This window comes from Maniola jurtina, chromosome 5, assembly GCF_905333055.1.
Source record: "Maniola jurtina chromosome 5, ilManJurt1.1, whole genome shotgun sequence".
Lineage (NCBI taxonomy): Eukaryota > Metazoa > Arthropoda > Insecta > Lepidoptera > Nymphalidae > Maniola > Maniola jurtina.
In genome coordinates, this window is record NC_060033.1 from 13,049,211 (window position 1) to 13,064,834 (window position 15,624).

At 36.8% G+C, this 15,624-nt stretch overlaps 1 long non-coding RNA gene across 1 annotated transcript; it reads right to left on the reverse strand.

Annotated features, from left to right (window-relative positions):
* Positions 1-3,799: 3,799 nt before the first annotated feature.
* On the reverse strand, positions 3,800-7,323 carry LOC123865211. Its single transcript, XR_006795936.1, has 2 exons — positions 5,226-7,323; positions 3,800-5,146 (listed from the first exon to the last, which is right to left on the reverse strand). It is a non-coding gene; the product is annotated as an uncharacterized LOC123865211 (long non-coding RNA).
* Positions 7,324-15,624: the final 8,301 nt, after the last annotated feature.

Below are 15,624 nucleotides of genomic sequence, written 5' to 3' on the forward strand. Positions count from 1 at the left end.
TGGAAGGAGGAATCATATTTTTAAAATGTTCTTGTGCCTCTCCACCATTGCAGGTTGGCCGGTATCTTGTCATATTATAATTTTCTCTCGCCAAATGGAAAAGTGCTATGTTGGCATTTAACATTCTGAATATTCTCCTCTCCTCTAGGTTCCTCTCTATTAGGTAGTTCGTGTCATGATTTCACTTACCTTTAAAAAAAATTAAAAAATTAAAGAGAGCTTGTAAAACAATGATCTCTTTTAAATAAATAAAAATTATCCTTCCACAAGCTAATTGAGGCATATAATATCAAAGTCGGCAATCTCCACTTGTCACAAGTTCGAGTTATCAACAAAAAACATTTCTTAGGTTTATTAATTTTAGATATCAGCGTATATTGACAAATTCTATCTTCACAGAATTGTTGAATTAATTTCAGTAATGAAATATAACTATTTTGTAATATTTAAGTAGTAAATTCTTTATTATTAAAATGGAGACTGCCGGATTTGAAATACACTTGTGGAGACTGCCAACTTTGATATGGACAGTGTTGGATATTGCCGTATTTGATTTGAACGCCGCCATCTTGATACGTGATTGCATGACTAGCCAGATTTGATACTTACATATTTTGAGTGTTAGGATAGAACTTCGAAATCTAATAAAAGTTTAAAAAAAATTTAATACCATGCAAATGTTGATTTCAGAAATAAAACCCTAATATAGTAATCAAATATTCTTTTTATTTATTAAAAATACAGATTCATATTTTTAAGTCTGGGGAATCATCTTGGAATTCGCAAAGTGTATCATTTTCGTTGTCATTTAAGGGGATAGCATCCTCGTTCATATTATTTACAGGCAGAATCAAATTTCTGAAATACACAAGCTCTTCATCATCCATCCAGCTGTCTCCGTAGTGCGTTTGCAATAGTTTTTTGACATCTGTCAATTTATTACTGTTAACTTTCCCTGATGAATGAATTTCTGGCGGATTAAGCATGTTCATATTTTTGTTCTTTTTTGTTATGCCTCCAAATTTTCCATCACTTACTCTATAGTAAAGATCCCCTTTAACTACAACGTCAACTTTGCTTTTTGTTCTCCTAATGTAGAATCGCTTGCTCTTTTGAAAAGCAAAATGCCATGAACCGACATCTTTCAGGACAGTTTTTAAACTATCTCTCCAATCATAAACCTTGCAATCACCTTTTCCTAATTCAATAATGGTACTGTAATTTTTAATAATATCCAAATAACCATCAGCGTTTTTTATTATTTCCCTTTTGCGGATATCTCGTTCTATATGCCCGAAGACTCTATCTGGAGGAATGAAGGAATGTCCTACAACCGGAAATACAATTTCTACGTTTTTCACATGACTTGGGGCTTTAGATGTTAGCCATTTAGCAAGCATACCCACCATGGTGGTATTTTTATTTTGGCCCCCGCAGCCGTCCGCAATCAAACGAACTTTAGTAATATCTGTCCAATCTGTCGAACAAAGCCGATGATAAACAGCTGACGCTATTTCATTAGAGCTTTTTGCGAACTTATCCTCGGTCCAACAGTAGGCAAATGTATTCTTTGGAGACAGTGCAGCTTTTGAACTTCCCTGCACTATTGTAAAATTATACAAATACAATTGTCTGGAATAATACGTACTTTGGTCTGGTAGTTTTGGAATAGGACTATTTTTTTGGCAATCAAAAGAAAGTGTTATCATGCCATCTTGCTCTTCTTGAACTAACTGAAAAAAAGCTTTCGCTCGCAATTTGTGCACTCTCTTCTGTATTAGGCAATCGGTTTTTTTTTGTAGGTCGTCGTTTTTTTGGTGCGTTTTAATCAATTCATCATACTGAAGACACGTTGAACACACGTCGGTTCTCGGTGATCCGAATCCCAAATTATAGAAATTGTTGAAAACGGTTCTAAAATATCCTCTTTTCACTTTTACGTTTTCATTTGCTTGGGCATTGTACATTTTAAACATTTTGTTAATGCTAAGTTCTGCTGGCAAATAAAATCGTTTAGATTTCCCTCAACAATAATGGGCTTCTTCACAGTTAAAGGAATTAATGAAAGTTTTGACTGCAATTAGTTTTTCTCCAAATTTGTGCTGTTTGTGATTGCCACCTCGATTTTCAGGTAATAAAGTACCAGTCTTAAAAAAATGTGCCATGATTGTTTGAACCCTGTGTTTTGTTACATGCAAAATTCTCAAAAATGCCTGTTGACATATTGGAATGGTACATCTTTGACTTGAACAGTACATTGTATATTTTGTTTGTAAGAGTTTCTGTCTTTGAGGACCCTTTGTTCCACGTCGTCTCTTAATTTGTTTTGGCTTACAATATTTTAAAAGGAATGCATCTTGCTTCGATTTTTCTTTGTATTTAAAAAAGGCATCATGGAAATCTTTTACATCAGCTATAGAAACAGTTCCACATTTAAATGCTTTTGTGTCATGTCCGCATCTTGGCCGCTCAGGAAGTTGCTTCGATGAATACCTACAAGAAGTGAAAAAGGAAAATAAATAACGTAATTTTATCATGGGCAGTCAATTACTATAAAAGATATGAGTTTTATAACTAATAAAAAATAAAATGACACTACGAGTTTTGTAACTTTGCCAAGTCCATTTTACGCATTTTTATAGTACTACATGGTATTATCAAAAATCAAAAATAAAGCGTGTGTGCCGAGCACACGTGAAACTTCTTTGACATCTTTTGAAATTTCGACTTCCGTTGCCATTCGTGACGTATTTCCGTCACACGACCTTGAAATTTTACTCTCAACACGCCTAAAGAAGTTTCACTTTAAAAAGTGAACCAAACTAACATAAGAATATAGTAATGGGCAAGTATCAAAACCATATATCGCAGTATACAAACCTCTCTCTCTTGGCCACATTTCTTTTCCAATTTTCTGGATCACTTTTCCTTTTTCTCGATTGTCTAGGTGAACAGGGTCGTACTAGATTATCCATTTGTCTATTTTACACAACTAATATCACTTTATAATAAGAAATCCCAATAAAAATTACAATAATCCACGTGCAGATCTTTGCGCTGTGACAGCAGACGCCATACTAAATGCCGAGCTCTGATTGGTTGGAACGGAGACTGCCATGTTTGAAAGAAACGAATGCGGAGGTTGCCGGTTTTGTTACCGACATTCATTTTTAATTGCGTCTTGTATGAGAGATAGCCGTCTTTGAAACGCCTTAACTTTTACGTAATGGAGAATTTACCATAGAGAAAATATTTGCATTGTTAACTTTTTTTTGACCCTGACTGGAGACTGCCGGGTTTGATACTATATGCCTCAATTATAAGGCAAAAAAGAATGATTTCTATCTTCTACTAAAGTCTAGCATGCAAAAGTTGGCTGTTGTCATTCTTTATGACGAAAGTTTATAAACTGTTCAGCTGACCATGAAAAATTATATTGTTGGCTTTGGAAAATGGTACCTAACTGTTGAGTTTCTTGTCAGTTTCCGAAACCAGTGATGGTATCTTTTATTACCTATTGTCATAAGGGACATAAAGGACACAAAAAAAATTGATAAGAGAAAACTATTCTTATTATTCTATTAGTATAGAAAACAATTTTTTGAGGAATTAATACAATTTTTATTACAATCATACTTGGAGTAGTTCCTAAATTAACAAATATAACAAGTAATAACTGCCTATAACAGAAATTCAAAATTTCAAAAGAGCTTGTAAAACAACTTACAATCTCTTTTGAATAAATGAAAACCATCATTACACAAGTTTAACTATTTTAAAGCTAAAAAAGATAAATAAAATCTTCTACAAAAGATTAATGTGAAAAAAGTAGCCTATTGTCATTTCTTAATGACAAAGTTTGGAATATGTTCAGAAGAATTATTGCTCTTTTGCTCTTGGAAAACTTGGTGTTGTGATTTCATATCAATAATAGAATAATGAACCAATGCATAATGGATTGAAAACAGAAAAAAAACACTCTGGTGTGTAGATGTTTTGCCTATGAAAGATCCAGCTGTAAATAAGCTGTTATTTCTTGCCTTAAAAAAATGAAATTGTGTTGGGCCCATTTCCATAAGATAGTTTAAAACTTTATTTATTTGGGCTATTGTATCAATATGTGATTTGAACACGCAAGCTTCATGCTTAGCTGAGAAAGGGCATGTTTTGTTTTTTGTCTCTTTCTGCATCATATTGCTTAAATAAGTTACTGTTATTTATTTCTTAAAAAAAAAAATTGGGATGGACCAATATCTTTAAGGTCTATATAGCTTAGCAGGGACAGGGGATGTCTTGTTGAGAAAGACGAACTTTCTCTTTGCATCATACTGCTACAGATAAACAACTGTTGTTTTTTTCTCTTAAAAAAAGCTGGACTGGACAGATATCCACATGGTCTTAGTTTCAAACCTCATCCATTTATAACAACATTCAACAATGGATGAGATTTGAACAAGCAAAGCTCCATGCTTAGCGGAGAAAGGGGATGTCTTGCTTTTCCTCTCTCTGCTTCGTAGAGATGAGACATACTAGGTAAAATATGTACTGAGTCTTAGGAGTACGCGTACGTAGAAATACTTGTTCCAAAAACCTGTTCCACGAGCATTTAGGCGTTTGGATCGTGTCTTAGACTATTGGGCTCAACTCACACCGAAAGAGCGGCGAAGCGCAGCGACCCGCTCAATAGAGAAGGCGCGCGGATTCCCGCGACTGCTCGAGAAGTCGCTGGAATGCTCGAGAAGTCGCGGGACTCGCGCCCGCGATGAATTCACGGGTCGCTCCCCTATGCGCAGTTCACTTCCAACAAAACTCGAGTAACCTTGTGTTTAAGCAGAGAAAATGGGTATTTTGGATTTAATTATTATTGCACATATAATTGAAGCAGAAGAGGAAGAGGCCGAAGAGATAAGGAGGGAAAGATTTAAAAGAAAAAGAAACATTTGGGTACACGACCTGTGGAAGAAAAGACGTTTGGCCAATTTCAAACATTTTGCATAAAACATCTGTATCCTAGCATTCATCAAAATCCAAATCAAAATCCAAACCTTGCGTTATAGCCATTTCATCAAAACTAAGGGCGCGTATTGTTTTGTGATAATGGATTTTCTTTGTATTGATTAAAACTTTAACAGCATTGATACATTCTCTGCAGAAAAAGCTGTTTCGCCGTTTTGCTTGTTTATTACCTTCTTGACTGTGTACGCGTATCAGGCAAAGTGTTAAACTGTTGTAAATCATCTTAAATGAAAGTTTAGTTTCAGTTCTTTGATCAATTTTATGGAATTGCATATGTTTACTGTCATGTTCGCAAATTTTGTCAATACATAGGAAACAGCTCAGTTTTCTAAACTCAAGAAATTCAGATTTAGAATTCCAGATTACCTGGAGAATGGCGAAATATCTTTGAGAAGAAGAATGTCTTTTTCTATGATTTCGTGCTCTTCTACTACTCTTATTTCGACATTTTTAACGTTTTCTTGAACAACTTCAACAAATTTTGAGAAGTTTCCGACATCGCGCCCACATTTAACTTGATAATCGGCAGTTCTCTTTACCACCGCACCAATGCCATCTGGAGCGCCTTTTCCGTGTCCACTTTCTTGATAGTTCCACGTGACAAATTTTAAAGATGGAAAAGTATCGCGTAGCTGTGTCATTATGTAGAATATTTGTTTGTTTCTATATTGACTTGTAGGGCAAACTGTTTTCTAACAAAGATGTCCTTCGAGACAAGCTGACCAATTCAAACGCATTTGTTTTTTTTTTTCGGCATAAATTATTAGTCAACTATTCTACTATACTATCAACATTGCCTTTTACAAATTTTTATTTGAAAAGGTTTTATTGCTTTAGCAATTTTGCAAGCCACAATGTAGTCTGTCATGCCAGCTTGGAAGCCTTTTGAGCATTGCTTAACGGTGAAAACTCACTATGCTGCTGTCTGGATTAGATATTTTTGGATTTTCCGGATAATTCTTTTTTCTGCATCTTTGATAGAGAGGCATATTTAAAATTGGTTATGCTTTTCTTTTTTAGTAAAATATCATTTCATTACGTGTGTGAAAAACTGATTTACCTCCTTAAAACTCAGTGAAGAAATATTTCCAGGCGAAATCTGCCATCAAAATCCAAACCTTGTGTTATAGCCATTTCATCAAAACTAAGGGCGGGTATTGTTTTGTGATAATGGATTTTCTTTGTATTGATTAAAACTTTAACAGCATTGATACATTCTCTGCAGAAAAAGCTGATTCGCCGTTTCGCTTGTTTATTAGCTTCTTGACTGTGTACGCGTATCAGGCAAAACATGTGTTAAACTGTTTACTAACAAAGATGTAAGCTTTGGAACTTAAAGAGCCTTCAGGCAAATTCCCCCAATTTTGGCCTGTACTTTTGATCGGTGATATTTTTACACAAGAACCTTTTTAAGGAATTCCGATTGGCTACATCGATTGAAGACAGTAAATCGGCGGTTTTTTGGTTGATAAATGAACAAGTTTTTAATTTCTCGATTACGTTGGGCGCTTGGTTCAAACAGTTTCAAAGATTTATTTCAAAATCAATGCAAAAACATTGTAAGTTTTATAAGTTCGCACGTTTTCTTTTGCAAACACCATGTTTTTTTAGACCTTAAAGCCGCTAATCGCTTTCTTCTATTTTCGCCTTATTATCTTTTTGAATTCCTTAATCAATTTTTTCGAGGAGTTAACCTCAGGAGCTGAAGGGTCGAGCAAGGTTAAAATCTTTAAATACCGCAACCGTTTCGTTACATAATGTGACAAACTGGTTCAAGTAGGTATATGCACGCAGCTATTGCAGCGACCAGCGGCAGCATCACGCTTGAAAAATGGCAATTCTTTTCACTCGCTCGCTGTGACCTACTATTCACACACTATTTATTAATAAACTTTTATTTATTTATTTATTCTGGCTATTTCTTGCCGACTTCAAGGTTTTCGTTATCGTACATTTCAAGGGATTTTTCGGTTTCGGGCGCAGTTCATTTTAATTAGCTGGTTCTTAATGGCTGGCCACCAGGCGCAGTCGAAGGCGCCCTCTATGCAGCCACAGCTTCAGGTTATCAGGAACTTTAAATAAAGTCCGACACTAGTTTTCACTTTGAATATTGCCTTTCTTTCGCGAATTGCTATGCTGGCTTCCACAATGGATATAATATGGAATACTCTTACAGATGTAGGTGCAACCGCATCTTTTATTGAAGCGAGTTTCAGAGTTCGAAAAGTCCGTTATCCATAGTTTCCACTGGTGTATCTACCGCACCACGACATGATCCTCAAATCAATTCATTTATTTGCTGATTGTAGGTACATAAATAAATTGTTAATTACTTTTTTTGGTTTTAAAAGGTGAAATAATTATTGATATTTTTTTAAACCACGTATAATTCCAAATAATAAAAAAACAGTTTTTCATACAATACTTATTCTACAATTTATATACGAATGTAAACTAAATTTTTTAAATTAATTATTATTGATTATTTATTATATATATAAAAAAAAATTAAACATTTAAAGGGAATTATAGATCAAGACATTAAGTTTTTTTTTTCTTCTATTTAATATAACAACAAAAACTTTCATCGTCATTTTGCGTAACGAAGCCTTCATCTTCAAGTGATGGGCGATTCGCAATCACTTCCATTGCAATTCACGCAGGCAGGCGAGCAATGAAGGTCACTTTTTCTGCAGCCACACGCTGATCGCATCTTGTTTTGCAAGAGCAAAATATGATTTTCAAAACGTTGTTACGTGCTGCTGGTTGCGCGTCATCTTTATCGGTTTTAAGTAGTCTTCTATTTTCTTCTATTTAACTTCGCTCCGCTCGTCGCAACATGCCGCAGCGCACGTCCTGGTTTAGTGCAGGTGCTCTAGACAGATAAACTCTAATAATTCCGTAAACTGACCTGTCCCAGGTGTGAAATTCGAATTGTTCCTATCTGTCCTCTTAGGGGGACAGATAGGAATAAATAGTTCGATCTGTCCCCCTACACGCGACGAGGGGACAGATCAAACTAATTATTTCCAGTCTGGTGCAATATTGTCGTACTGTTCAAAGTCAATAGTGTCATGCGTAATATGTCTTTGTAGACACAATACTGATAATAATCTGAGCAGCACTGAAGTACTAATGCATTGTCTTGTAGAGGGAGCTGTTCAACATAATCCAATTTCTAACACATTCATCGTCAGTGTTTTCACCTTGTGTATGCGAGATTTTGGTCGAAAAAGTATAATACGCGGCAAAATACGCTAAACTCATTCCATCGAATTTTTCGTCACGTGGCCGATTTTGATAATGATCCAGTATATTTTTTTAAAATATGTCTGTGGAGTGGATGATGGTGTATGGCGAATCTACTAAAGATTTTAAAATACCCACTCGTTCGTTGGGGTGGCCTGTGTTTATGTAAACATCGCTCTCAGAGGCTTGTGACATAGGTGGTCCTGCCAGACAGTAAATTGCCTCTTGGGCTGATATTTCTGAAGAATTTACATGCTTAATTTATTTCTTACCTGATTTTACAAATAGAATTGTAATGAACTTGAATTTGATGAAATCACTGTAAATTAGACTCACAAAATTATTTTTTTGCGCTAGGCCTTGGATGCGTGTAAGCGTTTGCCTGTGTTGACGTGTTTGGACGAACTGAGCGAGTAAACGAGCGACGAAATAACTCGAACTCAGCGTACCTACTGTTTGTTATAAGTTCGTGCCAGGCGCGAAACTATGGAATTTTGAGCATAATTTGTATTAGATTTGGAAACACGCAGAAGGCGCGTGTGACGTGTTCGTAAAGATTGAGTCACTAGATGAAAAGTGGTTGTCATTGGTTGGTTGTGGTTGTAAAGACCCCGTTGTAGTTGGAACTTCATCAATTCGCCATTGACCACTTCCATAAACTCCTACCACTTCACTATTTCTATTAACTAGTGGTGTCCCTGAAGCTCCAGGCATACCACTAAACTGAGAGTAATAGAATGTACATCTTCTAAAACAATTGCTCTAAACATTCTCTGTGTTCTATCTGAAGAGAAACCAGTACAGACAAAGAATTGGGCCCAATTAGCAGGTGGGTTCACTGCAACAACTATTTCTCCTATTGATACATCTGCAAACTGCACAGGTTCTGAACTATAAATATAAAGGCTGACAATAAGCTAGGACAATCGATTGACCCAGTCGAAATTGCTTGCAGTAATAGCATATCACACTGTTCCCTTCTTTGTTCGTGAGTCGATACCGTAATGAGTACACGCTTCCTCATCATAACTATTTTTTTTTAAATCTTTAAAAGCTAAGTATTTAACAAACCGCCTCTGTATAGTTTCAAGCCTGTGGTTATGTATTATAGGTATATTAGGGCGAGCAGATATTACACGCATAATACGCGTGTAATTTCTCAAACGCTTTGTATAACATTGCCCAATCTGACCGTAGACAGTTCAGATCTGAAGAAGAAGAAGAAGAAGAATTTATTTATTTGCATAATGTGTAATGTCCTGTGTTTACCCACGTACAAAAGTACCTCATGCCAAGCGTGAGTCCCGTGACCCATCCATCCTATTTTGAATTTTGTTTCAAAATCAAATGTTTTTTATAAATAGGCACATACCTACCACGTTTCTAAAACATACTAAAAAGTGTAAAATAAATCAAAATATTAGCGTAGGTATAATACCTAGTCTGTTCTGACTTATCTACATATGTTCCTACATTATACATTTCTTTCTATCGTAGTAGCCCGGTCAATTTAGACATTCGTTGCTACATGAATTCCCAACAAGCTAAAAATTGGTGTTTAATTCCTTGTCAAGCGATTCCAGTATTTTTACTATGGTATCATACTCTGTTGGTAGTGTTATGAATAGGTGCTCCACCTCCACCACCTCCACCTCCTCTATCTTTGCACCTCCTCCTTCTAATTCGTTAATTATATTTTCAAAGGTAATTAAATGATCCTAAAGTTTATTTGAGAATTGATGTTTCAAAGTAATGAGTTTCTTTTTGAGTAATACTTTGTTAAATGTGCTTCTTCTTTCAAACACTGCACTTAATAGTTTCAACATTTCTAATGCACTGGTCGCTGGCTTTACTACTTCCAAAAATTTATCATTTAAGCAGTTTATAATTATCAATCTTCCCTTAGCATCATCCTTTTTATAGTTCGCATTTTTTAAATTTTCTTCATTCTTCCCTTTTAATAGGTACTCAATATCTTTTTCTTCAAATAAAATGTTTAACCTGTACTTCCAATTGCTAAACTTTGCGGATTCATTGAGTTGCGGATAAACCTCTATACTCGACATTTTTAATATTCCTATAATACAACACTTTTCGAATGAACTCAATCGTAAATACCTTTTTGTTTCTTAGGGCCAAAGGGACTATGGCGTGGCGTCCATGGAGATTGCCCATTTTCTTAGGAGCTTTGGGCCCCCCCAATATACTCGTAATTGTTATGTCACAATGGTTTTAATTTTATTTTGTAGACAAATAATTCCCTTTTTATAATCTGCAAACGATTTCCATTTATTCACCCTGGTTATAAAGAAATCTTATTTTTTATGTTGCTGATATTGAGGTTATATTTAATTCATACTTCTTCAAAATAAATGGATGTTTACGATTCTAACTGTAATTGTGGACATTTTAAGTGTAAAAAATATGAGAATGACGATGAGAATAAACCTTACTATCCTTGATAAAAGAAGATATTATTATGTTGCTGAAATTGAGGTTATATATAATAGATACTTCTTCAAAATGAATTGATTTTTACCTACTATTCTAACTGTGATTATAATAAATCTTACTACTCTTGACAAAAGGTGAATTACCACTTCATTCCTACAATCCACCACCCACTTGGTGATGGATTGCAGCGGAACTTAGCTGGTGTCAAGTGTGGATGGGAATAACCTCGAACATACCTAATGAATAATGCAGAGAATAGTGCAAAATAATGCAGGTTATGTTTCGATACTACACTGGACAGCAAATAAACCGGGCCACCCGCTGCCTTGGAAGTCTGATTTGATTTTCTCAAAAAGTATAAAACTTACAATTATCAAAATTATACCTGCAGAAAGTGCATTTCATGATGATTAAAATGAATTGAAATTCATTGGGATTAATCAATTAATTAAGTGTTTTTTAAGGATTTTACAAAGAAGAGTCGTTTTCCAGCCATGTTAATCGTTAGTAATCATGAAATGAAAACAAAAATTAAAGCCAGAAACAAAGATAAAATTAAAAAAAAGTTTTTAGTCAGTATTCAGTATTCCCTCCCCTTGCTCGGATAACTACCAGCATCCTCGTATTCATCCACCTCACGAGCCTGATGATGAAATCTCGAGGAATTGCCTTCCAATACTCTTCAATAGCAATTCCCAGCTATGGAAGCCTTGTTGGAGCAAGTATCCGGGCTCGAACCCGACGTTTCAGCTCATCCCATAAGTGTTCTATCGGATTCAAGTCCGGGCTTCGAGCTGACCAGTCCATTGTACGAATGACGACGTCCGATATCCAACTTCTGTTCTGCAAAATTGCCGCCTCAACGCAGTTCAAGTCCAATAAAGTCTGCGTGACGAGCGCCAAGTGGTCATAAACCCAGACGCCATTAGAAGGAGACTTGTTGAATGGAACCTGACTCCAAAGAGAGCTGCTACAGGCGCAGCATTGACGGTAGCCCACCGTGAAGCACGACTTGAGTTTACTCGAGAGCATAGGGACTGGACGTTAGGACAGTGGGGTAATGTACTCTTCACTGATGAGACCAGGGTGAGTCTACATTGAAATGATCGACGTCTGAGACAATATCATTGCCCTGGAGAACGTTATTCTCAGTGTTGCATCGAGGAAACTGTTGCTTATGGAGAAGGATCTGTAATTATCTGGGGCGGCATCTCGTTAACCGCATGTACAGCGTTAGTTTTCATCGAACCAGGGGGCCGTACACGTGGATTGATCACATTGCTACATTACTGAAATCCTCGCAGACCATGTGGTACCTTACGCAGGATATATCGCGCAGAATATGCCAGTTTATGGATCATAATGCACGACGTCACGTTATTCATGTGGTGACCCAGTATGTAAGCGACGTGGGCATTTGTACAATGGATTGGCCAGCTCGAAGCCCGGACTTGAATCCGATAGAACCCTTATGGGATGAGCTGAAACGTTGGGTTCGAGTCCGAATATTGGCTCCAACAAGGCCTCCAGAGCTGCGAATCGTAATTGAAGAGGAGCGGAATGCAATTCCTTGAGATTTCATCGTCAGGCTCGTGAGGTGGATGAATACGAGGATGCTGGCAGTTATCCGAGCAAGGGGAGGGAATACTGAATACTGATCAAAAACTTTTTTTTAATTTTATCTTTGTTTCTGGCTTTAATTTTTGTTTTCATTTCATGATTACTAGCGATTAACATGGCTGGAAAACGACTCTTCTTTGTAAAATCCTTAATAAACCCTTAATTAATTGATTAATCCCAATGAATTTTAATTCATTTTAATCATCATGAAATGCTCTTTCTGCAGGTATAATTTTGATAGTTGTAAGTTTTATACTTTTTGAGAAAATCGAATCAGAGTTCCAAGGCAGCGGGTGGCCCGGTTTATTTGCTGTCCAGTGTATTTGAAGTAAACTCAACAATATAAAAGGTTAATTTATAAAAAAAAACAACATTAAATAAACAACATTTATTCGTCATAGAATATATTATCCAGGAATGATGCTGGGGCGCTTACCTCATTGAAGCGGCCCCAGCTTAAATACCACAATACAGACATGGTATGAGCGCAGCACCCTACTGTACGATTTCCCAGTAAGCAACTGCAATAATAAGCAACATATAATCGACGCGTTCTTCCAATTATTGAAACCTACATCTTGTTTTCCAAAGCTAGTTCCACCACCGAATAATAAACAAGGCCCACAAAAAACTTTCCCTGTGCTTGGAGAGTAATAAGCCATTTTCTTGGACGTTTTTCTCTATTTAAAAATTTCCGTTCCAACCTTGTTTTTGTCAAAAAACGTGAGACTTCATCTTCATATCGACGCTTGAAAGGCAACCCTCACTAAGCGACATTGAGTAAATATCTTCAATGTCTGATTCGGGTAGACAATCTTTGACATTTGTTGCGCGTGGAATATTCACAAATTCATGTCTGAAGCAATTAGGAATAACTTAGTCCATGCAAAGTTTGACTAAATCGTCATATTTAGCTTTTGATATGGGAAGCTGCGATCGATAAAAGAGATACCTTGGTTTTAGACTGAACTTCAACATCAAAGGACGCCGCAGTAGGATTCATAGATGTTTTATATTTAACGCTGTGCTTGTCTTTTCTGAAAGTCATAATACGGATCTTGCTTATCTTTCCAGTTAAGTTGCCTTTATAATATTTGTCACTAATACTATCCCATCTGTAAAAATCCTCATAACTCAGTCTTTCTACCTCGAAAGGCGCTGGTTCTTGTCTAGCAGTTGCAAACACTGTTGTTTCGTCCGCGGTTCGCGGAGCTCCCCATAAACCCCAAAAATCTCTAATAAACCGGTGTATAGTGAGTGCATGCAGGTACCTCGTGCGGTGCTCTTCGTTGCCGGCAAATATCGGGCCCGATTCTTCTTCTTCTTGCTTGATGCACTTTAGTGTGTTTAGTGGGTGTGGTGGAATGTGGTATTGAACTCTAACCGAAATTAAATTAACAATTATATGGCGAGAAAGGGCGGCGAGTCGCGGCCGCTCCAACCGAAAAACAGATGAAAGAAATTTGACAGTGACACTGTCACCTGTCAGACGACAAACGACAGCTGGAGTTGCCGCTTAAATAATAATTACCAAACAACTGTAAACCCTTGTGATGGTGCGTAAACAGTTGTATTCTTCAATCTGTTCTCAACAATAGCATGCACTGTATCTACGGGCATGTAAGTGTGTCCAGTCAAGAGAAAGTTTATTTGATTTTTACACTCCTGTAAAGATGAATGCAACATTGCCAACAAAGTACGTTTGCAGTTTTGGCCCGGACAACAGTCACAATACAGAAGTAATCGAGTCACGTTTCCTCTGAATTACCGATTGAATATATTTGTGCAATACAGCTGATGCAATCTCGTTAGCGTCACGCTTACCATTACTCTCATCCCAGTAGTAACAGAAAACTTTACGAGTTCCATTTTCATAAACACACAAATTGTACACAGCTAGTTTTCTACTGTAGTACAAAAGCATAGATTGTGCATAGGGTGTGTTAAGTACTTTGTCGAGATCAAAACTAGCGCAAAGAGTTATGGGATCATCCTTATGAATATTTTTGTGAACTGTAAAACGGGCATAACTTTCTTCTTTTTCTATTTCATGTTTTTCCTTTTCTTTTTGCTTTCGGGATTATTATTATTTTCGTATCGAAGACACTTAAGGCATTTATCTTTTTTAAGGTACATGGAACCCAATATTAAAATTATCTTGAAATATTTTACGAAAAATTTTATCACTTACTACGTCCACACCCTGATTCACATATTGCTGCTTGTAAAGTTAGAGAAAAGCTTGAAAAGATAATCCGCCTCTGCACTCAATACATGCCAGATATGGGAGCCTCTCCTAAGGTGGGAGGTATAAAGAATACTACCTTTTCTTATAACCTCATTTATTATGTACATGCGTGTAACCAATAAGGGAACGTAGTACAGACTGTTCATAAAATATGGAATATAAATGTAATTCCACGGCGGGCGCGGTGGTCCGCTGACTCAGGCCCAAGCATCGTGTTACACTGTCCCTACAGTTTCATGCCATTTTTGTGATGCCTGGATATTATTAAGCAACACCATCTCATAATATGCAAGTTTACGAATATCTAGTGTAGTTAAACCGTATTTGACTACATTTCAAGCTTTGGTCTGGTGATCTTAACGCACAACGCTGCGGTATGCGTCGCAACGCGCCGTCCGACGCAGCATTTAGCGTCCCTGCGGTGGTGGTGGTCATTTGATTTTGCCGCAGCTACCAAGGTAGACGTGAACATGAACCATTGTTCTGTAATTTGTGCTTTGCTTAAAGAGGAAGAAGAAGAAGAATTGTTTTTTTATAAATTTTTATATAAAGAAGGATAGTTGCGAACTAATTCTATTAAATTGTCTTCGAAAAATTCCATATTGACCCGTGACGCACACCGCACACCGCAGCGTTGAACCGAGAATGATGCCGCGTTGTGCGGGAGTACACCTCCCCACTTCACCGCGCTTGCCCCTCGCCGCTGACGCATACTGCGACGGAACAAGAGAACACTCTCGACGTTTTTCATATAAATGATTGAGTGTCCGGCAACGCATACCGCATACCGCAGCGTTGTGCGTTATGATCACCAGACCAAAGCTTAATAACGTAATCAACAATTGCTTGCTCACGAGTGGCTGTAAATATTTTGCGTAAGTACAGCATACTTTGGTCCAAGTGCAACTGAACAAGTAGGATCCTGAGTTATAGTGTTTGGTAGGTTTTTGTTATACCTATGCAGAGTCGTGAATAGGATTTGGGTCAGTCTTAAAAACGCTCTTATTGTTGACCCTCAGCTATCAATTTTAAGGCGT